Here is a 25,645-nt window from a genome sequence, read left to right on the forward strand (position 1 = left end):
GCAAGACTGAAAGGGAAAGCAAAAAGGTCCTTCCTTCCCTGACTCTGATCAACCTCTAGACCAACAAAGGTTAATTACTTAAATGGTTGGGGCTTATTCCTGGGGAAAGGGGCTGAATGACTAAACATCTGTGAGCACTGAGTGGCTCCATCAGCAAACGGAGCCTGCCCCAGGGTGACTGGGTGCCTGACTGTCTGTCATGGGCCAATTAACTAATTGTAGGAATCACACTAGATCCAGGAAAAAGGCAAGTCACAGGTGCTCAGGATAGGGGCTAGGGTGGACGAAAGACTAACTACTAGACAGGAATTAAATGTTAAATAAACAGTTCCACATTAGATTTTCCAACATAAAATGTAGCCTCTTTAATTGAACAAGTTGAATAAATGCAAATAACTTCAAGCAAAAAAGATCTGAGATTCATTTGTCCATACTGGAAAGTTTACACACGTGAATTAAGTTCCTTCGTGCAACATAGCCAATGCTTTTCCTCTCTCACATAGAATTAACTTGTGCAACTTGTTCAAAGAACACAACAGCATTTTGAATTCTTCGTTTTCCATGTTTCTCAAAGTTCTCTCCTTAAAGTCTCTATTTGTGGGAAGGAAGAAAAAAAAAGTTGCTCCCTCTTTAAACAAATGCTCAGACCTGAAAATGTTAACTAATTTCATTTTCTTGATAAAGTGTGTCTGTGATCAGAACTGAGTCATACCAAAAATACTTCGACAAGATTTGACCTTTTACTTAAATCCCACATTGAGATAATATACTTAAAATGGTTATCAATAAGACCTTTGTTTTTAAAAGCACACTTAAAAATAAATCACTTTTTAAAAGGAGAAAACTGTTTTCAATTAAGTTCTTTACAGGCAATCAGCTTGAAAGTTATGTTTGCTCTTTTATTTTCCTTATATATAAATTATGCCCAAGAGTGCCATGATAACAGAACTATACAAACTACACTTTACCTTTGTATTTACTTCTTGTCAAAATAAACTCTACAAATTAACTTGTTTTTAGAGTGCTTTATGACCAGTAAGCCCCAGGGTAAAAACAATGCAAGCAGCGACCATTTTTTACTGTTAATGAGAAAAACCAAGTCCAATTATATGAGGATAATTAATTCTTAACTCCTTCTGATGAAGAGTTTTCCTGCAGTAGAGAAATTTTACTCAATTATAACAATGTTTATATTTAGAAAAGTTGTAAAGATAGACTTTTTGTTTGAGTCCCTGAGCAAAGTGACACTGTGATACCCAAACAGGGCTAATTACTAGGACTGGCTTCCTGTATGTTTTAACCACCTAAAGCCTTTGTCATCAAACTCTTGTTTGCCCCTGAAAATGCTAGGAGCTTATTAGATAGACATGTAATCTAAAAATTATCCATTCCAAAATAGATGTTGCTCTTATTTCTCAAATTTCCTATTTTTCTCCCTTTGGCTTGGCCCTCTACCCTATCCATGTTAGAGGCTGTTTATAAGTAGTAGATTTTACATTCTCCTTAGTGGTTTTACTATTAACATCCTAGAGGAGCAAAATTCTAATCTGAGGAAACACAAGTCTGGAAAGAAAATAATCTTAAAACAAAATAAATACGTATCTGTATTTATTTATTTATATAGACTTATGTGATATATAAATTTAATCCAAATCACTATAAAATGAACTTGAAATTTCTAAAGTTAGCTGTGGTTAAGTGCAGGATTTTTGAAAATTGGATTTCATAGAGTATTTGTTGGATTTCTCCTCCTTCGCCCCTCCCACCATGGCCTGGGTGAGTAAGCACAGGGTGAGGCCCCAGTGCCCAGAGTGGTGTTGGAAGAGGTATTTATTTCAAGGACCTAGAAATGAGAAGAGTTAGAGAAGAGTCAGGGACTGGAAGAAGCTGAAAAGGGGCATCAACCCAAAGGCGAAAGCACAAAGCTGCAAAGACAAAACAATGGTCAAGTTTGAGATATTGGTTGGATGGGAGTAAGGAACAGCCCAAGTCTGTTTAACAAAGAGGTCATATTTGTACCAGCCACAAACCACCCTGAGGAAGGAACCCGGTTGGGAGAGGGATCACATGACCAAGTAGGGAGTCTGGTTTGAAGGCACAAAGGAGAGCAATAAGTATGACCACAGACTGCGAGTAACGCCAGTCTTTCTCCTGAGGCTTTCTTTTGGGCCAGTTACTAGACCAAAGATCTTTAAGTTTTACCACAGAAATACCACCACTACAGCATATTTTGCCTCCCAGGTAATTGGCTTAAGAAAGTTATGAGCTCTTGTATAAGCCACCTCTGAAAGAAAGACCCCCACACTCAGAAAACCCATCCCACCCAACAGTTATTTCCCTGTGCTGTGGTCCAAATAAGTCCACCAACTGGATCAGGCCATAATCTGTTGACAGATTTCTCTATCAGTCAAATTCTCAGATGAAGAAAGCTGACAACACAAAACCCAAAAGGTATCATCGTATTGAGGTGAGTCAGCTCAAGCAGGCTTCTCTGAGACAACCCAAGTTAAATGAAGCGAACAGAAAAAAAAAAAAAAAAAAACCCCACAGGATTTCTTTAAGCTAGCATTCAGGCAGAAACTCTGGCCTAACTGTTCCTTTTGAAACTTCATGGAGTGGATGGATGTCACCTTCTAGAGAGAAAAAGAACCTCATCTTTCCATAGAATAGAGAAGAACCATCTTATTTCCTGGTGCCAAGGACAGTAATATAAGGTATATATCCTAAATTGCTAAATGAAGTGGAGGAAAGGAGATCTATGGATTAATCTATGGATTAACATAAATCTTTGAGAAAAACACCAGAAATAAATAATTTCATTACAACTTTCCCATGTCTTTCCTTCCACTGAATTCTAAAAGCATGATCATATTCCATCAAGTAATACCCACATATATATGAATGGAAATTGAACTGTAAATTACATACTCCTGCAATCTCATGGATACCGTGATGGATAAATCCATATGTCAGCTTGACTGGGCCACAGAGTGCCCTGATATTTGATCAAACATTATTCTGAGTGTGTCTGAGAGGGTGTCCCTGGATGAGATTAACATTTGAATGGGTGGACTGAGTAAAGCAGATGCCGTCCCTCCTGTGTGTTGTGTGTGTGTGTGTGTGTGTGTGTGGGGTCCAATCAGTTGAAGGCCAGAATAGAGCAAAAGGGATGAGTAACAGAGGATTCCTTCTGCCTGACTGCCTTCAAGCTGAGATATCAGTTTTTCTCCCTCTCTCCAGGCATGAACTAAAACATCATCTCAAGCCTGCCAGCCTTCAGACTAAAACTACATCATCAGCTCGCCTGGATCTCTAGTTTGCAAACCCACCTTGCAGATCATGGGACTTGCAAGCCTTCATAGTCACATGAGCCAAATATATATATGGATATATATTCCATACACACACACACACACACACATCCTATTGGTTCTGTTTCTTTGGAGAATCCTAATACAGATGCTTCTATAAATTTTATAGCAAACTTGTGTAAAAGATAAGGATATATCAAGTAGCCTTAGTTGTTTTCCTCTCCCCTAGACCCACAGCCACATGTCCTGCTCTGGCAGTAAATCAGTGGGGTAGAAGTCACACCCAGACTAAAAAAGAACTAGCCACAGGCCCCACTTTTACCACCATATTCAGAGCTGCCACATTTAGTCCGGGCCATTTACATCTAAACTTACCACCTTCATGGAATCAGGCTGTTTTAAACAATATAATTTCTAAGGAGAGACCAAGAAGGGAAGTGAGTTGTGTTGCTTTGAGCCCACTGTCCGGTTATACTGTAACTGAAACTTCCCCTCTTAGTGGTCCCAGTGATTTAATGAAAGAATGAAGGCAGATTGGTCTGGTTCACAGGGTCTTAGAAGACTTGACTGAACGCATCAGATCAACATAAGAACAAGCAATAAGTCTCAAGCCAAGATCAAAGAGTAAATAAGAGCAAAACTTCCATACTGATATGGAAATTTCATTCACCAGCATTCTGGGGCAAGGGTAGCCTACGCTCATAAAGAGAACCCACCAGAGCTAGATAGCATACATTCCTGAGGGCTGCATACATCACAGAAGATACATCAGTGTGTGCTGTGTAAGATCACCCAGAAGTGCACCCTTCGCAAAACAAGAGAGAGATTTTTGCAGTTGTCCTGAGTAGGAAGCTGGCAAGAAGGAAAGAGGCGCAAAGGGAATTTTTAGGATGCTTTCTGTGTGATTTCACCATGTAAAATCCCTATACTGAAACCTCTTAAAAATAAACCTAAGAGTAAATATTCACATTATTGTTCAAGGTTTCTCAAGTTAGTTAGACTTTTGTTGAATGTCACACTTACAAGAGATTAGACATATACAAGGAGGCGTGGCTCTATGCGAGTTTCATTTAATGTAGACAAAGCTTATCTTCAGATTTCAACTTATTTTCCAACCACTAGTCAGGGCAGACCCTTCCCATTATAATAACTTAGGATCTACAATAAACAGTGGGGTAATTATCAAGAACAGTGGAAAGATTGAGCTTTGGTGTTCATCTTCAGAAATCTTAGCTAATTTTTATGACTCAGTATCTTGTGGCACAGGCATACATCAATCAACTCTGAAAAAAGCAACCTGGGATGTGCTTAATATTTGGACTTCAGGCATGGTTATATATTTCCTCCGTAATATCCCAGAGCAACAGAAAGTTTACATAGACCCTATATAGCACATGGATAGAAGGCAATAAATAGAAGCTTCAATTATATGCTCATCACCTACGAAAACTAGAAAATATTTTAGATTAAAAAAGGAACACAGAGGTTCTATTTTTAGGTTTTTGCGAGACCTCCATATTGTTTTCCATGGTGGCTTCACCAATTTACATTCCACCCAACAGTGTACAAGGGTTCCCTTTTCTCCACATCCTTGCCAGCATTTGTTATTTGTGTCCCTTTTGATGGTGGCCATTTTGGCAGGTGTGAGATGGTGTCTCACTGTGATTTTGATTTGTATTTCCCCGATATCAGTGATGTTGAGCAAATTTTCACTTTCCTGTTGGCCGTCTGCATTTCCTCTTTTGGAAAAATATCCATTCCGTTCTTCTGCCCATATTTTAAATGGATTGGCTGGTTGTTTGCTTTTTAATTGAAGTACATTTGATTTAAAATGTTGTACTAGTTTCTGGTGTACAGCATGGATGGATTTGGAGGGCTTTATGCTAAGTGAAATAAGTCAGACAGAGAAACACAAATACTGTAAGATATCACTTACATGTGGAATCTAATAAAATACAACAAACTAATGAATATAACAGAAAAGACACAGACTCACAGATATAGAGAAGGAACTAGTGGTGACCAGAGGGGAGAGGGAAGGAGGAGGGGCAAGATGAAGGCGGAGGATTAAAAGGTACAAACTATCAGGTATAAAATAAGCTACAAGGATGTATTTATTGTACAACATGGGAATTATATCCAAAATTTTATAATAACTATAGAGTACAACCTTCAAAAATTTGTGAATCATTATATTATATGCCTGTAACATGTAATACTGTACATCAACTGTAATTCAATTTTAAAAATACGATATTGTAAAATAAATACATAAATTTTGTTTAAAGGAACACAGAATGTCACCTGAATTATGTCACAAAAGCTGCCCCAAAGAGAAATCAGACACTACTACAGTGTAATATCTTAGGGGAAAAATTTTTAAATCAGCACTTAGGGCTAAAATTACATAGGATCAAAATGACCCTTGAAAATCCCCAAGGAAGGCAACATGTTGGAGACACACAGTCCCTCTGTTCAGGCCAACACATCCAGATTTTCCTCCAAAGGTGGAACAGATGACCATGACTTTGGCTGAAACCAGAGAACTAGCTCCTGTTTAGAGACTATGTGGTAACAACAATATGTTGAACCAACCAATATTAAAGTCACACTCAGCACAAGGAAAAGTTCGCACCATGAGCAGCACATGGAAACTAAGACAACTGAGGGAACAGCGGGTTCTTTCCTGCCCTCTCCTGCGTGCTCCAAGGCAAACACTCACTGGCTGGAGTAGGGAGCAAAATTATCTAAGTATAATTGTGTTTGTTTAAGCTAAACACACAGTTAATAAGATTCCATTCTATTCAGAAGGAAAAAAAAACAATGGGAAAGAAGATACATCAAAGTGGTGAACTTGACCCCACAACTGAAGACCCAGTGTCACTCACTCAAAATCTGTTTGAATGTTTAGTCTCACCCGCAAATACACTTGGCTGAAAGTCCAAAAGAGAGTAATTTTTCCTTAGATTCTCAAAATTATCCTAAAGGCGGGGAAAGGAGCCACCACCTCCAGAGTAGACACTGCCCCAGAAGAGTTTAATTTAAGAAAAGCCACAGTCTGTTTTCCACTGACTTAACAGATAGTTGTGGCCTATGGAAGACAAAAGTGACAATGGCAACAGATTCAAACCATGTTCTAAAAAGCTGAGAAGCTAGAGGAGAACACTTCCTAGTTCCAGAGTCCAGAAGCATGCGATTCATCCGAAGGTTGCTGGAATAAGATGTGCTGTGAACACAGCTAATTTTAAACCGCTTCGCTTACAGCATTAGAAACCCAACTTGAACACTGAACAGTCACTCTTCTATAAAAGCCTTTTGGCCACCTATGACCATCCCATCTATCCAAGCATCAGGACCAGGCAAGCCCATGGCAGAGGTAGGTGACTATGTCTGCATTTGAGAGAAGCTGCATAGGGATCTGATTCTGAAGTGTCCTCATTTCATGTCCTCTTAAATTGCCATCAGCCTACTCCTGCCTAAGAATGTGAGTCCCAGACTAGCCTTGTCTTTCCCCCTGGGTTAGAGAAGAAAAGGCAGAGCAACAATGGGACAGCATGATGAGAGGACAGGGGGTGAAGAATTAAGATCTGAGAGGATACACAGAGATGGAGGCTGCCACCAGAGAGGCTGAGCAGGGCATAGCACAATCGTCACCCTCTGCAGCGTCCAACTGTTCACGCACAAATACTGACTGACCATCTGCTTGTGCACACCACTCTGCTGGGCTTTTCTCATGTTTGACTGTCTTAAGGGGGTATTGTTTCCAACGCCTTTTTTATTGAGGGTCTCTGGTTCACTGGGCGAGTAAGCACCAGCTTTTCCTTTCTGTATGGCGGGTCACACTTCTCACCCCACCTTTCCGCAGTCAGAGGCCCCCAGCCCCAGAGGCAATGAAAAGAAGAGGAGAATTCAGCCATAGCTGTAAGACAGGAGAATTGCCTCAGATGTGGTCAGCTTCGAAATCAAAGCCGGCACTGGGTTCACACAGTGTTCAGTGGTAAAACAACGCTTCATTTTCACTGCAGATCCCCGGAGGAACATTTTTAGAACAGAAATTTGAGAACACTTGGATTATTCACTGAAGCTAAAAAAGGGAAGCCAATGAGGGTAATTTACAGTATTACAAGAGATTTTCGAGTTCAGAGATCGAGGGCAGAGTCTATAAGATTCCAACGCGAGCTAACATAAAGCAAGAGTTGTACGTGGTGAGGCTGACTGAGGATCCATTTCCTCTTCTGATGGAAGAAAGATGTCTGCAGTCCATTTGCCATTTCTCAAAAGGACCGTATTCTGCCTGGGGTTAAGCAATTGAAGAAACCGTTGTTCCAAAGCCACAGAGTTCATCTTTTCCTTGATTTAGCGAAAACGTGCCCATCTGTGACAATGCAGATTTGGGCAGTTAGAAAACAAGATAAAGACAAGGAAATCCCACTGTTTTCCAAAAGCTATTCTCAAGACTGAGACTAAGGTCTCTACTCGCCTTGACATTGTTTATAGATCTAGCTTTCTTTCCTGTCAAAACTATATTTACTTTAAAAAAAATTAAGTAACAGTGAGCATCGATAAGCTAATGTCCTGATGTACCTACACCTGCATGAGACAATGCTAAGAGCAGATCATTAAAAAGTACCAGACAGGGACTGCAAGAAAGGGAGAGCAGAAAGCGGAAGCCAACTCCTTTCTTACCTCAGAATGTTTTGTTCCAAAAACATCCCTCTCAAATAATCCAGCTATTCATCTCACTGAATGAAGCAATAAACCACGGTAAAACCATCAAGCTCAGCACAAAATAACTTTTTGGTATTGTTATTCCATTGCCTTGAATCTGAATAGGAAGAATGACTTAATGGTACTAACACTGAGAAAGAAAAAACTGCTGATTGCCAAAGTCTAACCTATAGTTTATCATCTGATTACAGCAGAGGAAAAAGACCAATGTCCATTGTACAGCCTGGTGCAAGAGCCTAAAGTGCAGAGTTGTAGGTGAAGAGGAAGGGAGCTTTGGGATAAAAGACAAAAGGTTTCTAACCGCTTATATATGGACTTCCTGCATCAATATTGGAAAGCAAGGAGGGAGCATCTGCTGTTAGGACTGTTGAGGAATTTCTGGTGGACACACTGCCTAGGTCCAAGGCCTGCAACCTGACTCCCACCCCACACACAATTCCTACACACACACACAGACACACACACACACACACACGTACAGAAGTAAGCAGAGGAGACTCTGACAGTACGCCACTAGCATACCCTTCCCAGGAGGGCCAGGGCAAGCCAGAGGGTGGGCAGACACGTGAAGTGCACTGAGGGGCTCCCTCAGAGGGGCTGCAGCACTTGGCAGAGGAGTGGAGTTCCTCTGGCAGAGGTGGTCCGTGTGAAAAAATTCATCTGCCCCAGAATTAAAGTGGCCAATTGTGAGAATCTAAGACCCGCCTCTTCATTACCCTCCACCCTCATTCCCACAGGCACTGGGTCTCTGATACAACACTGTAAATTTACATCAAATGTAAAAGTTTCCTGTTATTTGAATCGGAGGGATTTGTGCATTTGAACCTGAAGGGAATCTACCCATTCTGTGCAGTTCTACTGGACAAATTCTACCTGTTTCTGAAAGGTCCCTCCTCAACTCCTACTTTATTACAAGATGGTAATCATGTACACACCACTATCGATAAGAATGAAAAAATACATTCTAGCCATTCTTCTGAAAAGACTGTATATTTAACCTGCACTAAAGTCCTACACATACAAAGCACATGGTGCTCCCATGTCCTCAGGAAAACATACTGGCTGATACCACCATACCCTTAGTGCTCATGGCCAGCAGCTCCTCTCTCAAAAGCCTGCAGGCTTCTTCTCCCACCAATTGCGTAGTAGGCTTTCCAAGAGTCAGTTAGAAGTAAAGGGGTGTGCCATTTGTACTTATTCTAATTATATAATTCAATTAAATATTATGTTATCTAATGAAACATGAAAAGAGAGTCATATTTTAAGAAGCAAATCAAAATATTTTAAAGAATCAGTAAAGATGAGTTGCTAAGAAAATCTGCACTCAAATTGGCTACGAGTGACAAAACTGTTAATGACAGGGAAGAAGAATAAAAACTATACAAGGACTCTGGACTCATTATATCACAAGTATCTTTAAGATCTTGCTCCTATTTTAAAAAACTGACACTGGAAATCATAGGTGATTCATTATGAGTATGGTTTATGTAAGAGAGATGATATGAAGAATCAGCAGGCCAATATTCAAAGGAAAGCCTTGACCGTACACTAAAAGATTGGCTAATAGCATGTGCATTGATCTATTTTATTTCAAAAGATGTGTCTGTATCATTTTCTATGATTCCCCCACCTTAATCAATTTCTTACGATTAACCAACTACTGGTTCTAGTCACAAGATAATAAGAAGACTACTGCCAAAGACAAATCAACACAGCTATAAAAGATGTTATGGTTCAAGTAGAGAGAACAGAGTTGAAAAATAGGAGGAAATGCTTCCCTTTAATTGACTACAAGGGAGAAAAGACATTTAAAAACTTTTGGAAACTAATTTGCCAAATGACTAGCCCCGTAATAACTAGTTCAATGAATGACCAATTCACTGAGCAATCATCTGACAGATATTTTGGATGGCAAAATCTGTCATAGTCATTGCACCAGGCCAATGGAAGAAGACCCACAGGGGCAGAAGCAAAAGCAACAGGGATGGAGTAAAAATGATTAAGACAACAATTAGTGTTAAAAAAAAAAAACAAACTTGATCATTCCATACAAAGTGCTAAATATTCTAGAAACACTCAGGATCTAGAATATAATACACAGGCAATGTTGATATTAAACAGCTGTTAACCAATATATCTCCAGAAGAAGAGATGACACCAATGACACCAGAAAGAGGAGGGAGGAACCAACCTCAATTTTTCAGCAAATTCATCATTTGGTCAAATGATTACTGGAGAAGTAGCTTTTGAGGAGGAGTTGGTCATTCACCAAATGGCTTTTGGTGATTTCATATTGGGTAAAGTAGCCAGATTCTGAGGCTAAAAAGAGGAATATAGTGGCTTGAACAAAGGAATCACTTTATTCTGAAGTTAGTTTCGTGAGGTGTGGCACTAGGTCCATTTCATTTACTGCTACATGAGCAGCACTTATCTCAGGGCCCAATACATAGCAGACACTCAGAAATAGTTTTTCATAAGCAAGTATTGAAGATTAATAACAGACAGTAATATTCTGTACACAGGTCAGGACCCAGAGAAGGGAAAGCAGTGGGTAAAGGTTGTGAAAGCTGCACCTGATCCCATCCATAAGGAGGAACTCACTGAGGAACTCAAGCAGTCAAATAACATGATGAAAGGAAGGTGTAGGTAGATTAATCTGTTTGTAACTAGTAGGATATGTTAAAACCATCCAAATGTCCCTTGATGGATGAATGGATAAACAAACTGTGGTATGTACATACAATGGAATATTACTGAGCCTTAAAAAGGAAAGAAATTCTGACACAGGCCACAACATAGATGAATGTTGAAGACATAATGCTAAGTTCAATAAGCCAGGCTCAAAATGACAAATGTTATAAAATTTCATTTACATGAGATACCTAGAGTAGCCAAATGTGTAAAGGCAGAAGGTAGAATAGTGGTTGTCAGGGGCTGGAGAAGCAGGAAATGGAGAACTAGTGTTTAATGGACACAAAGTTTCAGTTTGGGACTGAAGATGGGTAGTGGTGATTGTTGCACAATGATGTGAATGTACTTAATGCCACTGAACTGTATCCTTAAAAAAAATGTTAAAATGGTAAATTTTATGTTATGTATATTTCACCACAATAAAATAGTCTAGAAGTCAGAGAGAGAAGAGATAGATTGAAAAATTACATTTTTTCCTCATGACTGAAGCAAAGCATTTATAGTGTAGAAGATTTGAGCTAGGTTGGTTATCAGATAGCGTATCATGAGGAGCCATGGCAACTCTGATAGAGGGTGGGCTTGGTACTGATGTTTGAATGATTCTAGCTAGAATATTCACAGTCATTCATGGAGTTTAAAAAAAAAAAAAGAAAGAGGAGAAACTGATAACAGGATGATCCAGGAGGCTATTTCATCTATACTTGGTCTAATCCAGGGTCCTGGCAATGGAAATAGAAAGGAAGAAAAGAATTTATAACAAATCGTCACAAAAGAAGTACAAATGATTTGTTGGTTGATTGGATACAGGAAGGGCTTAAGAAAAAGAAAACATCAAAGTTTTTAGCCTGGGACTGGAAAAATCATGGTACCATTAAGAGAAAAGGTATGGCCAAAAGAAGGAAGTGGTTTACAAGTTAAAATGATGATTTCCCCCTTTGCCATGTTAAGTTGGAGGTGACAAGAGAGAAGCAAGATGGGGAAGTCCAGTAAGCAGCTGGAGATTTAAGTAAGTGATGCAAAACAGGATAGCTAGCTCAATCTACCAAAGGAGGCTGGGGAAATCAGCCTCACTATGTGGCAGCTGGTAGATTAATAATGGCTTTCAAATAAAAATAACTAGTATTTAGTGCAGTAAACAGTCTTCACTGAAAAAGATTGATTACTACCACAGAAACAAGCCATTGAAAAAGTTATGAAATAAATCGTATTTACATCCTTTAGTCTAAAATTAAGAACATTCTATTTAGATGAATTATAACGTCCTTCATATAGTATGCTGAAATCATTTCTGAGACATTTCCTTAGATGGACTAATGGAATCAAAGGAGAAAACTTTAGGATCTATGCTATCAACTTTTCAATTCAGTTTTCTGAATTATTCAATCTGATATTTCTTGGTCTAATAACAACATACATTCTAACAACATAGTGTATGAAGGATTGCCAATACCCTATCCTTTGGTAATATTTTCATGCATCTAGCCATTCAACAAAACATGTATTGACACAGAATTAGAGTGGTAGGAATGCAAAGAGGAATGACACACATCCCATGCCTTGGAAGAGCTCACAGTTTACAGAGGAAAACAGAGTAGATGAAACGTAGCTCCTAATCTAGTACACTAACAGTCTTACCCAGACTCCTGGTGTAAGTCACCTCAAAAAAATGCCTATTTGTAGTGTTTCCCTTCATTTTTAGAAAGGCTTGATCATATTAACAGTTGATTAGAGCAAACTATTACAACCAATTACTACGTCCTTGGTTAACCAATACATATGTAATTATTATAATTATTACTTTAGATGTATGGAGAAAAATAGGTGATAGCAGTTAGCAAGAAAGGAGAAAATGAGCCATCAAGTTACCAAATAATTTTGAAGCTCCTCTCTACTTAAATATGTAAAAAGTACACTTTGAATAGCCCAGAATCAACAAGACTACACAGTCACTCCAGCTGGAACTTTTTTTTGCTACTTTTACTATCTGTGCACTTCAATCTGGCATGTTAAAAAGAAGGACTGATTCATTCTGTTCACTATTATTTTGTGAATGTATCCCTCTCTCCCCAGATATCATGCCAGCTCCTTAAGGATAAGAATTATGCCTTACTTTTGAGATTCCTATGAGCCTAGAGTGGGTTTTAATAACCATTTGCTTAATCTAATTAAATTAAGCACGTGCCTTGAAATCCTGTGTCAGTTACATTATATTGTAGAACGCTGCCAAATTAGTAATTAAACATGCCATCTTTGGTTAGCACCAAATGATTTCTTTTTGTTGTTTTTTAATATCTCTTTCTCACAGCCAGTTCCTACAGCTTTGGAATTTACAGTATTTTCATATTTCCATAATGACACCTGCTGGTAGGAGAAGAATGGATGAACTGCAGGAATTTTATTCAACTAGCTGTAGTCAGCCATGGTGCGGTCTGAAACGTTCCTCAATATGAAAAGAGTATGTCTCAGTGACTCCAAATACCCAAGCACTAAAAATATGACAAGATAAGGTAAGTACTATTTCAATGCTATTTTCCAGCCAGAATTAAAATGTATCCCAGTCATCTCTGTACAAAGCAAAACTACTGCAATTAAGGGTAGTCATTATTAACGGCCATAAAATTATCAACTTCTGTTAAATATTCTACTCCATGGAAGACTTGGCATTTAAAATATGGCTTCAGGAGATTATCAATCTCTTTAACTTTTTCTATTGTTTCATATGATTAATTAATAGATCAAGGTTTAAGTGGCCCAGAAGACAATGAGTGGGGTGTTTGTCTCAGTGATAACTTACATGTCTTGTACTTTGGGAGAATAAGCCCAGCCACCTCTGGAAACACGGCGGGAAGCTTAGGAAAAGCCCTAGGTCTTCTACAACACCCAGATAAGAGACATGGTGGCTGCGCGCATGTTTTGCATTATAAGCTTCAGGACGGACAGGATGGTGCCTGGCTCACATCCTCAGTCCTCGGCACACTCCCTGGCACACAGTGGGCGTGGATGAACAGTTTTAAACGCTTGTGTGTGTGTGTGTATGTAGCAGCCACATAGGCTAGATCCTGAGTAGATCTCATCCAGACACCCCAATGGTAACCAAAATAGGTGGGTTCATTTTGATAACACCTGAGTGAGTTTATTTCACTTAGTAGTTTAGAAAGCAGGAAAATTAACCAAGATGACCTCAAAAAAAAAAATGGATAAGCTGTATGCACCCAGGTTTCTTAAACAATTGGCAGGTAATCTATAACTTATTAGGACATGTATTACATAGCCTCCTCCTTATTTAACCAACAATTCCTCTTCATTAGAGATCAGTCATGTGTGCCAGTTACGGGGGAACAGAGGTAGTCTCAGAACAAGTTTTCTTTCTAGCTGCCTGCAGATTAGGTTCCACGCCGGTCTTCACTCAGCTGACAGTCTACTTGTGATTATTTGGTCTTGCAGGCATGCTCACTTGTCAGACTTCCCTGGGCTTGCTTGTGTTTGATTTCTTTCATATAGAGAAGGAATAGCTTATCAGCAAAGCATGTGAAGTAGACTGATTCTGATTCCTCATTTGAAAAACATTCCCCTTCTAAAACATCACAGCAACGGACCTAATAATCATGCTTATTAGTCAAAAGCTGCAGTTTTCTTTCAAAAAAAAATCCTCTGGGCACTTTAAAGGTCTTTCTTTTTACTCCTACTGTATGTAGATAGACTCTGAATCAATTCAGTAGCTATTCCAAACACCTACTATATACTAGCCCTGGTAGGAACTGAAAAAAATGTATTCTTGGATCTTGCCCTTGAAGAAATGAGTTCATAGTCTAGCATCATAGGCATTAAGCTAGTCTGCTCTGCAGACTAACCCATACTCCGAGAGCAAGACAGTGGTTAGCAAATTTCGTGTTTCCACTTCCCACCACCCACCACACAGAGACTATGTCTGCATGTATGTGGCTGAAACAATCCTATCAGAAAGGCTGCACTGTCCCAGGGTACGACAGCTGACAAGGACACCCCTGAGCAGCAAACCCCAGTTCCCAGATTCCTACATTTCATGAGAATCTAGCACATGGCTTGGAGCTTTGCTTATCAATATTTTTTTATTGACAGATGAAGTTTTGAAGAAAAACTTTGGTGATTCAGAATTATCTAATTCTTCAGCCATAGAAATGAACATGAGAGAGAGTGTGTGTGTATGCATGCGTGTGTGTGTGTGTGTGTGTGGTGGCAGACATACTGAATTCGAACTTTCAGCCCAATATGCTACACAGCTGATGAAAGCACTTCATTCTTTGCTTTATACTGAGAGAAAATACCATTGTGATTCATTTTATCTAGGGCTTATTAAAGACAAGAATCACAGGGGAAACCCCATCTCTCTTTTTAATAGCCTCATATCAAAATTCATTTTGAAAAAGACAAAATATTTCCTCCCCTGGGTCCCTGACCTAAGGTAAACCTGTGAACCATTGAAGGGAGAAGGAGGAAAAAAGGGAACTAATATTTATCAAGTGCTGATCACATGCACAGAGCTATGCTAAGTGCTCCTTTAGGTCTTACAACAATCCTGTGAAGAAGGATCATCCAAACTTTACAGCTGAGGAAACTAAGGTTCAGAGAGGCTAAGAAACTTGCTGAAGCCACACAGTTTGCAGGTGGTAGAATCCAGGTTTCTCCTTCCATTACAGCACGTTGCTTCTCTTCACAGGTACTCCCAGCTGCTACTGAACATGTCCACCTGCGAGAGTGAATGTGTGGAGAGGAGCAGATTCAGGTCTGACGGGGCCTAAAGCTTATACAGATGTTGTGTCTCTCCTTAAGGAAAATAAAATACAAAATTCTATATGAAAAAGATTATTGAAACTGAGTAAAGAAATAACACAATTTTTTAAAAGATGGTAAATACCACAAATATTTTCTTTCAATTTTCACTTTTGGCTTTCAACAGAGATACATCTTTCCTATCATATCTGAATTTTTGTATGAACAATAATTCTGGGAAAAAATACAAAATTAATTGAAACTAAGACAAACAAGAGAACAATTCAAATGTTCCTAAATTGCACGGGGTTACCTAAGTAGATAATTGAATTCCCCTTACATCACATACTGTGGCTTACTGATGAATATGTGTGAGAGTTTTGTCACCAGAATACTTGCTTCTCTTGCTCTGGTGGCAATTCTGCACATCTTTCCCCCTGAAACCACCAGGTTTTGCTGGGATAAGATGCAACAGGTACGACACGACAAGATCCAGGATGGGATATGGAAAGCATGCATCTTCTCACACATTCTTGCTGTACTGCCTGCAGTCTGAGCCCTACAAACCCAAGAATTCTGATAAAATCTATTCCATGCTATTCACATGAAAAAAAGAAAATATATATAGTGGGTTTATAATTGCACATTCAGCATAATCAAGCATATTCCAGACAAGAGAGTATATTTGGCTAGGCATCAATCTTCCGCTCACAATTTTATGTCTGCTGAAGGTAAGACTTTTCTTCTAAGAAACTTAGCTTCTCAAACCTTTTTCCCTCCACCATCCCTGTAGTTCCAGTGATGCATGCCATAGGACTGGCTCATGTCCTTAGGACCTCTGGCTCTCACCTCGGCTCACCCATACATGCTGGTGAATGGCGTATTCCCAGAAGCCATTCTGCATGCAGATGGCCATGAAAGGGACTGCAAACCACATAAAAATATCCCGCTAAACTACATGGATCCCCATTTCAACTTCCTCTTAGCCAGATCCAAAATATGCCCATCACTCAGATGGCAGCTGACAAATTGTGATGGAAAGGAAGTCAGAGGGGAAAGAAAAGGTGATCCTGAGTAACTGCATTTAAAACAGCTTGTTTTTGCAAAATTTAGAAACACACATGATCCCATGGACACGCGGGTAGCACCTCTTGCAGAGTCTTCCTAATTGGATTGCTGGAGACTGGCTGCTGGTGTGGAATAGACCGTACAGAACACAGAGTTGGAAGAGAAGCAATCCAAGGATGGAGAAGACATTTGATAAGTCTAACAAAGTCCCTGGGTGCCCCTGTACATCAGATAAGACTCGGTTGAAAGCGGACACCAAGTAAGGGAGGAAGAGTGAAGGTCGAGCAATCGTCTACACTTCAATGATTTTAATAAACCACAGTCAGCCAGTGAGACTGAGAATCTCCCCCAAACGTCGCCTCCATGATCCCCTCTAAGAAAACTTTGGAGACCACGACGGTACAACCCAATAATTAAGATTAACCTTTTGGCCTTTTTTTCTCCCAAAGTGGTCATTTCTTATTTTCCTCACATGCTTATAATGGGTCACTCTGTACAAAAATTAGCAGTACTATCGTCCAGTCATTATTTTTAAGAACCCGCTATAGACTGCGAGGCTGTGATTATTGTCTTTTTTTCCCTCTTGTCAGCTCATCAAAGCTTACATGTCTAGTTTCAGGGAAGGCAAATTGGTTTTCGTCAGACTGAAAAAATTAATATGATCCTCCACAAAAAGGCAGTTTGAGGTCGCTTTATTCCATTTCATATTGCCTGTAGAGCTGATCCTTCAAAGGGAAATACTCATTAATTTCAGCTCCGAAGGACACACAAAATTGACACCACAGGATTTGAGGCCTTCATTCATATGTCTTAGATAAACAAAGCTCTTTCCCCTCCTGTTGCTACCTGAATTGGCTAGACAGTCCAGGGAGCTTGGGAATACCTCTCTCCCCAGACACAGTCCCACAATCTTGCAACCCTCTCCTAACCCCTAAACCCAAATGCCCAATGCAGGCTTTTCTAGCAGTGGTGAGGTTGAAAAAAACGTCTTGCCATCTTGCTTAGGGCTCGAAAACAAAATCACATCACAGTTCCTCTTACCATAAAGCTGACTCACAAAAGAAAGGAAACACAACACTTAGTCACTGGCTACAGTGTACTTGTGTGTAACGTGTGTTCATACGTGCTTCATACATACCCTTTTGAGGTCAACACTATTATGCACATTTTTTTAGGTAAGGAAACTGAGGCTAAGTAAGAGATACTTTCCCTAAGCACTTGGAGCTGTAAAGCAGCCGAAGCAGTATCCAAACAGGAGACATCTGACATCTTGTGAAGTGGGGAGACCATGGCTCTGGCCTTAGCTCACGGCTCTGCACAGAACAGCAGTGTGACCTCTCTCCTCCTCATACAAAAGGGGTAAGAACAGCACCCACTTCGGAGGCGCTGCAAAGGCTGAGTGAGTGGTGAATGCAAAAGGCCGGCAACTGAAGGATACTCAGTAACTTTGCTACTTTCTCTTCTTCTCAAGCTTCTTGGAAGCAGCAGGCCGCGTCTTTCTTATCTAGCATACACCCAGCCCTTAGCGAAGTATCTATGCAAATGACCCTTGCTGTACCCAGCACTTTTTGGTGTTTTCCAAAGCCACATTGGAAATATTAAATATTAAAATGCTCATTGCAACGGATGGATCGGATGAAATACCTCACACAACGATGCAAATGAAGTAGGAAATGGGTGGAGAAAGCATTTTTGTGATGTATTGAACCATCAGTTCCAGCATCTCTTTTTTATTAAAAAGTATTTTAAACCAACAGAATGTAATAGTCAAATTATCAAACATCTTGAGCAGCATCAGGCCCCTACAACAGGCATGAATAGACAGGATTACATCCGATTTAGCGAGCCCTGGGTCCTAGGGTTCTGAGCCAGCTGCTCAGATGCCAACCTAAGCACGAGGATGCTGAAGCCAGCACCCCCACCAGCCACAAACGAAGGCTGTGCTAGCATGAGAAATAGGGGTGGGCCTACGAACACACATTTTGGCAAGAACTGGTCCACTTCTCCCCGTTGCTACTCCAAACACCCTAGTCTAAGCCATCATAACCTCTAGCCTGGAATCTGCAATAGCTTCTCTGAGGAACTTCTCATCCTGCCCTTGACCTCTTTCATCCATTCTCACACTGCAGCCAGAAAAAAACTTTTGAAAACCGAAATCAGTCTGTGTCAGGCCCCCAGTTTCCCACAGGTCTTAGAATCAAAACTAAACTCTTTATTATGACCTGGAAGGCCTAACGGGATCTGGCTTCTGCTTACTTCTTTATTCAGTGAATGAATGAATGAATGAATGAGAGAGACAGAGCAGTGCATACCTATCTAGGACGAAGTCCAGGATGGCTTGTATAAGACAGGAGACTGCTATTGCTCTCACTTAAATTTTATAGACTGTCTTGAGCACACTGGGATGTGCACAGAACGACAAAGATAATTCAGCCCCTGTACTTCAAGAGCTATATTCCAGGGAGTAGTTTTTCAAACATGGAAAAAAGGGAAGGGTCTTGCTTGGCAACTCTTGTGTCATTCTTTTTCCTTCTTCAGAGTTAGAGACAATGGCACATAGAGAGCCATGAACAGCTGTAAAAAAAAAAAAAAGACAGAAAAAGAAACTTGGAATGCTAGGAAAATGTAGATGCACGGCTAGGAGTAAGGGAGAGAAGGTAATCAGCAAAAAGGAAAAGAATGGGGCAGGGAGGTCAGAGAAGGGAAGAAGCAATGAGGAAGAAAAAGAGAATCCATATTTGGCTCTCTGACTCTCCCTGCTTGAACCAGCCATTTGACTGGAAAACCAGAAATCAGAGTGAGTACCTATGACCTCAGTCAGACCTGTGACCATCCAGGAATGGACTGCAGTACCTAGAAGAGTATATATGTACACTTGGCTGTCTGGGTGGACGGACAAAAGGCAAGAGCTACCATTGATTAATATTCCACAATTACTACCTTCATCTCCATTTCTGAAAAATAATTTTCCCATCAGTCCTCAAGTTTCCATAGACATTGACTGTACAGGACCCAGAGATGAGTAAGCCTTCTTCCACTCTCCTCATCCCCTCTCTCACAGGGTTCTGGAGTCATTGACCACTAAATGAGAGGAGCAGACTGTGAGTATTTTAGCTCTTTAAATAATCCCACTGTTTCTTCCTTTTTCTAAACTACTACATCATTGTAAGTATAGGTATCATATACTGTCTTATACTCATTATGTCACTGTTTCAGGAATGCCTTGTCCCTCTTAATAAATTATACGTTCCTTGAGGGTACTCCCTCCTTCATTTGTATCCCCCACAGCACTCAGCACAGTGTCAGAAACACAGCAAGCACTCAGGGAGAACTCACTGCACTAAATATGATTCAGTGTTTTATAGTCTTCAAAAACCTTCCCTCAAGGACATGAGAATTTACAGTCTGACACTAGAGAAAAAACTAAGAATCACAGCTAAAATGTCAACAGTAATGTCAATAAATCAGTGTACTCAACTTCCTCATCTGTATAACCGGTCTACTGCAGCAAAAAAACATTCTGATACCCCGTGATGTGAGCAGTCCTAATAACAGCTCATCTCATTGCCATGTAAACACTGAGGAGCTAGCCCATCAGTAGATGTGCTGGAAATGCTGATCCAAGTCTAACAATATCACTTCCTTTTCTCTTCAAGAAGCAATTTTCCAGGCTAACACAAATGTGCAAGAAAGATATTCGCCCCAACAAGGCTGCCTTGAAACTCTTACAGATTCATTAGCTGGATGTCTCAAGCTCTTCTCCCACTTACCAGGACTGGAGTGAGCTGTCACTGCCATTGCTGATCTACTTAATCCTCAAAAACGCAGCAGAATCTAAGGTTGCAAAGACCACTCGTTTCTCTTGGACCTGTGGGAGACATCATTAAAGGAAGGAATTCCTTCCCCTGAGCCTGGACTTGGCTTCAGAACTTCTCCTTGACCCAGCATCCCAACCCAAGCAGCTTTAGTCAAGCAGAGTGAAGACTTGAGGTGAAGCCTTTTCCCATGCATAGGCTAAGGCCTTCTAATCACCCATGAAGAACTACTGTAAAGATCAAATCCCAAGTCAGGTTGGGAAAGAGGCTGCATTTGTCTTAGGTGACACTTAACCCTCTTTACTAGAGTTACTCCATTGTTTCTATCACCCTAATCCCAACAAAGCCATCATTCTAGGATGTTTATGCTAGGTTAAGCTGCCAAAGTTCCATGCTGTGTGCCTACCCCTGGCCTGCCTTCTAAGATGTTATAATATTCTCAGGGCCTTTCTTCCTTCTCTGTTAACACCTATTAATATCTATCATCTTACTCTTCCTGGACATATGTGAATTTTAGCAGGGCCCTTCTTGGAACAATGGCCTGAATGACACTAATGGGAAATTTTTCAGACCTTGATGTTAACTGGCTAGCAGAAAACACTGGGAGTCTGAGAGAGAAACCACTCCCTTCCATTCCTCCTAGACTTTCTGAAAGCCCACTCAAGAACCCTTTTTCAGTGAGTCACTGCCCTTGCTCTTTGCTAGATCCATTTCAGCAAGTCAACTTACTAGAACCTTCCCCCACCCTCCCAAATTGTAAACCCTGCCTCTATAAGCATCAACCCAGTACCTTCCAGAAGCCGAATAAATTAGCTATCCAATACCACTTAAGTAAGTGGCTTAATGTTTTCACCAGATCTGAATAGGCCTAGACAACAAGGAGTGGGTGGGGATGAGCATGTATTTTCATTTCTTTCATGAGTCCTATTCCCTGTGGACTGGTTGTTTCTAAAACTACACACAAAAAAAGCTTTAACTGCATGAGTAATTTTTGCTTTGCGGTACATTATTATTCACTTTCAATCATGCAACTCAAAAGTGACTTACAGGATTACAAGAGAGTAGTATAAAGTTTCTAATACAATTCAATGGTCCTTAAGTAAAAACATGAACACCATCAACTGCAGTTATCCTGTGCAATGGCAGAAAGCTGTCAAGCCCAATTATGTGAAAATGCAAGAGAACTGTTCAGACAAGCTCCTCACCAAGTCTTTCCATTGCTCATACAAGAAAGGATGCTTAAGATCAAAACTCTAATGACATTAAATCAGTTTTCTGATTATAAAACATGCTTTTCAAGTTAGTTCAACATAGCATTCTCTGTCCTGGTACATGTATTAGGATAAACATTATAACAGTTACTCCTAAGAGGCAGATCACAGAAGTCACTTGCCAATCAAAATTTGTACATTCCAGGTGAAGCTGAAGAAAATTCTTGAGGTGGATGTACTAATGAAGAGTGATTTGAGAATGCAAAATACTTGAGACACACACACCTATTCCCAGCTGTCCTGTTTCACTAAATGTAATCCACATCCTTGAGTACTTGTTCAATTGAAGTTTTAGAAAACTATTAGGTTAACATTGGGCACGTATTAAGTGCACCAAAGAATACTTGACAAATGAATGAATTCTTAAATTTACTAAGGAGCTTCAACAAATGTAGGAAACGCACATGTAGAACCATATCTCACTTTCCTCAAAAAAGCTTTTACAATATACTCTGCTTGTTAATTACTCTTAAGGAAGTTTCTCTTTTTTGAAATGTTTTAAGGCATTTATCTTCCCAGCAGTGAATTAAACGTTAAGCATTTGCACATCTGTATTATTTAGATATAGCATGTATTGTTTTCCTATTTCATAGATTTCATAAAATGCAAGGGTCCCATAACCCTGTCAGTGTCAAGTCATCAGTAGACAAAGATAAAAACTCATGAGCTTGTGTTTTAGTTTATCTAACATTCTGCTTCATAGCCCAAGTCTCATAATGAAAATTTCCCTCAGCTGGTGCCTCAAATGCTTCATTTTTAAAATACTAATGATTTGGCCAGTATCACTGTGATTTAGAAACCTTTTCCTCCCTGTTGGTCTCTGCCATGATCTCCTCTGGAAATAGTTCAATTAGATGCCTTCTCACTTTTTCACAAGTAGCCTGTTTTTGTAAAAGTTTGAAAAACTTTGAAAAAGAACTATAAAACGTTTTCACTGTCAATAGGAAAAAAAAAATGGATTGCTTGAGCCAGACACAGCTCCCTGTAGAGCTAACCTTTTGATCCTGGAATCCTTTCATGCACTTAAGTCTTCTCTAGAGTCAATGGGAGTGTTGTGTATGCAAGGGCAGCAGGATCGACTTCAGTCTCTTCTTTAGTACTCTGTAGCCAAGTGGGGTAGCCAGCTGAATCTGGTTTTAGTCAAAAAAAAAAAAACTTTTCTGATGCTTTGAAGTTTTTTGGGGCAGTGTAATAATATCAGGATTTGTAGGCAGTTACTTTGCATAATCCTTACTAAGATATTCTTATGGCTTCAAAAAGTTAGTGGGCTAAGAGATGCAAGAACCTCCCGTACTCATATGAAGTATTTTTTAAAAGTGCTGTGCAGAAATGACCCAAAATGCATTTCAGGAAGATGTGTAAATTATAGGACTGTCTAACTATGTGTCCAGACAGGAATGCACCTAAAACCATCCCTGATTGATGGACATCTACCCTATTTTTAAAAGAAAGAGATATAATACAAGATCCCCCAAAAAAGTCTCCACAGAAAGTAGAATGGTGATTGCCAGGGGCTGAGGGAAGGGGAGAATGGGGAGTTATGGTTTAATGGGTCCAGGGTTTCCGTTTTACAAGATAAAAAGAATTCTGGAGATGGATGGTGCTGACGACAGCACAGCAACGTGTGTGTATTTAATGCCACTGACCAAACACTTCAACAGTCAAAGTGGCAAATTGAATGTTATATATATCCTAACCACAATTTTAAGCTATATTTAAAAATTAAATTTTAAAAGTACCCAAATGCTCACACTATTTAGAATCAGGAAAATTAGAACTCTGTTAACTCTGTTAGCTGGGAAGTTCCTGCATGGTTTGCATTCACTTGTTCATTTTTTTCCTTTAAATAAGTACAAAATACTCAGATGGACACAAAGAAGCTCGCTGGAGGATTCTACTATTTGTAATGGATTAAGTATCCCTGTGACTAATCCAACTACCTGAATTGAAACAAGCTTCACTCTTTCCTTTAGAATCCTCATCACCCTAAGCCCACAAGTACTCACTGACGAGGACGTTTTTCCACGCAAGGCTAGAGGGCTGAACAAGGTGCGCCAAGTGGAAAAGGGGGCTGAAGACCGGGGAAGTGCAGGGGCGCCTCGCAAGCTACAAAAGCTCTCTGCTGGAAGCCAGTTCACCTTACCATCACCAAAAAACTGAGGTTCCTTCCCTGGCATTTTGGTCTGGACATTAAGAATTTAAACTAACACCACTGGGCATAACCTACTTGCTTTTAAAAACAGGCGTTTTATTATCATTTTGTGGAAAGATACTAAAACCCCTGTGATTTATTTATATTGGGAATTCAGCAGCAACTTGAGTCTGAAAAAAAAATAGCCTCACTAAATAAGCGACAGTCCCAACACTACATATGAGGTTAGGAATAACTTTCTCTCTAATTAAACACACACACACACAAATTTTGGAAGCCTGACAATTAAAAAAAAAAAAAGAGGAAGAAGAAGAAAGGTGAACATTGTATTTAACAGTTGGAAATAAAGTGTGTCATTCTAATATATATGAGTAATAAATAATGACCTGATTCTCCCCCACTTTTTTGGAATCCAGATATTGAACAACATAATCTTTACTCCAGATGACTACTGCCTCTTTAATAACTCTCATAAAGCTTGAGTAGTAGTCCTCAGACAAAGACATTATGCTAAGGTAAAATCTCCAAATTCTCGTCTTTGCTATCTCTGACAAATAAGGATTCCACATGTTCACTTCCCAGTATACCCAATTAAAGGAAGTCTTTTGTTACCTGTTTGGGGTATATTTTAGGATTATAAAATTAAATGATGTCAGCAGAATAAAACAAGCCCCTGGTGTTTCAAGAGAAAAACTGCTGGACAAAGAACAGGCAATGCATAATAGCCAATAAATATTCAGAGATATTCAGCTTTGTTTGTTATGTGAGCAATGCAAATAAAACCAGTCTAGCAATGTTTCTGTCAGGATGGCAAATTCTAAAAGACTGACAACAATCAGAGTGCAGGGGAGAATGTGTGGAGACAGACACCTTTGTGTACTATTGATTCTGGTATAAACTGGAATGACTTCAGCATAAATTTAGCAACTCAGCAAATGTATCACTGCCAAACTGTTAAATATTTCTACCTTTAAACCCAGCAATTCCACTTCTAAGAAGTTTCCTTAAACAGATCATCGTACATCCAAACGAAGAAGATGGGAAAGAATATTCACTGAAGTGTAGTTTACAAAGTGAAATTGGAAATAAATCATGTCCCTTAATAGGAGATTGGTTAAATAAGCTACTGCTCATTCATTCAGCAACTGTTGGTTGAGGGTCTACTGAATGCCAGGCAGCATTCCATACATACTGTACATAATGCATCCATTACATAATGATGTAGAGCTATAGTTATTAGTATGGGAAAAGGTTACAAGACAGTTTGTACAGTATTATCTCATGTATGTAAAAGTTTATGTGTATTTATATATATTTATATGTGACTATATGTACATTGAGAGACATCTGTAGGGATGATCACCAATGTGTTACCATATTACTGGTGTTATCTCAGGGATTTTTTTTGCTGTTAACCTCTATACTTTTCTACATTGTTTGAATATTTTTCCAACAAAGCTATCTTATTTTTATAATCTAAAAATATTAGGAGTAAATTCATTTTGAAGGGATCAAAAGCGAACCATTGGTACAACTTAATCATATTAATATGCAGAAAATACCAGACAGCCACAGAATTCCAGAAATCCAGCTGCAATTCTAAGAAGATGAAAAAGCAGATGCTTGCCCACAAGGATGAGGTAAATAGGGATGAAACACAACGGTTCCATAGAACGCAAATGCACAGTGCAGCTGGGTGTGTTCTGCTAAACCAGAAATCCAGACCGGCAAGTCCCCAAAGACTATAAAGCCTAAGAACTAATAACAATAAACATATCATACACAGGGCTTTTATATAACTTGGGTGTTATTTGCGTTGAAACATCGGTCCTTTAGCAGTTTATAATGTTGCTTTTTAAC

The 25,645-nt window shown here is 39.5% G+C and overlaps 1 long non-coding RNA gene across 3 annotated transcripts in view; it reads right to left on the minus strand.

Annotated features, from left to right (window-relative positions):
• Positions 1-365: 365 nt before the first annotated feature.
• Positions 366-25,645, minus strand: part of LOC107034146 (uncharacterized) — an 85,583-nt gene continuing 60,303 nt past the window's right edge. For all 3 annotated transcript variants that reach the window (XR_012079980.1, XR_012079979.1, XR_012079981.1), the window contains one exon: positions 366-591. This is a non-coding gene — a long non-coding RNA (uncharacterized lncRNA). The remainder of the gene's footprint in view (positions 592-25,645) is intronic.

This window comes from Vicugna pacos, chromosome 14, assembly GCF_048564905.1.
Source record: "Vicugna pacos chromosome 14, VicPac4, whole genome shotgun sequence".
Classification (NCBI taxonomy): Eukaryota; Metazoa; Chordata; class Mammalia; order Artiodactyla; family Camelidae; genus Vicugna; species Vicugna pacos.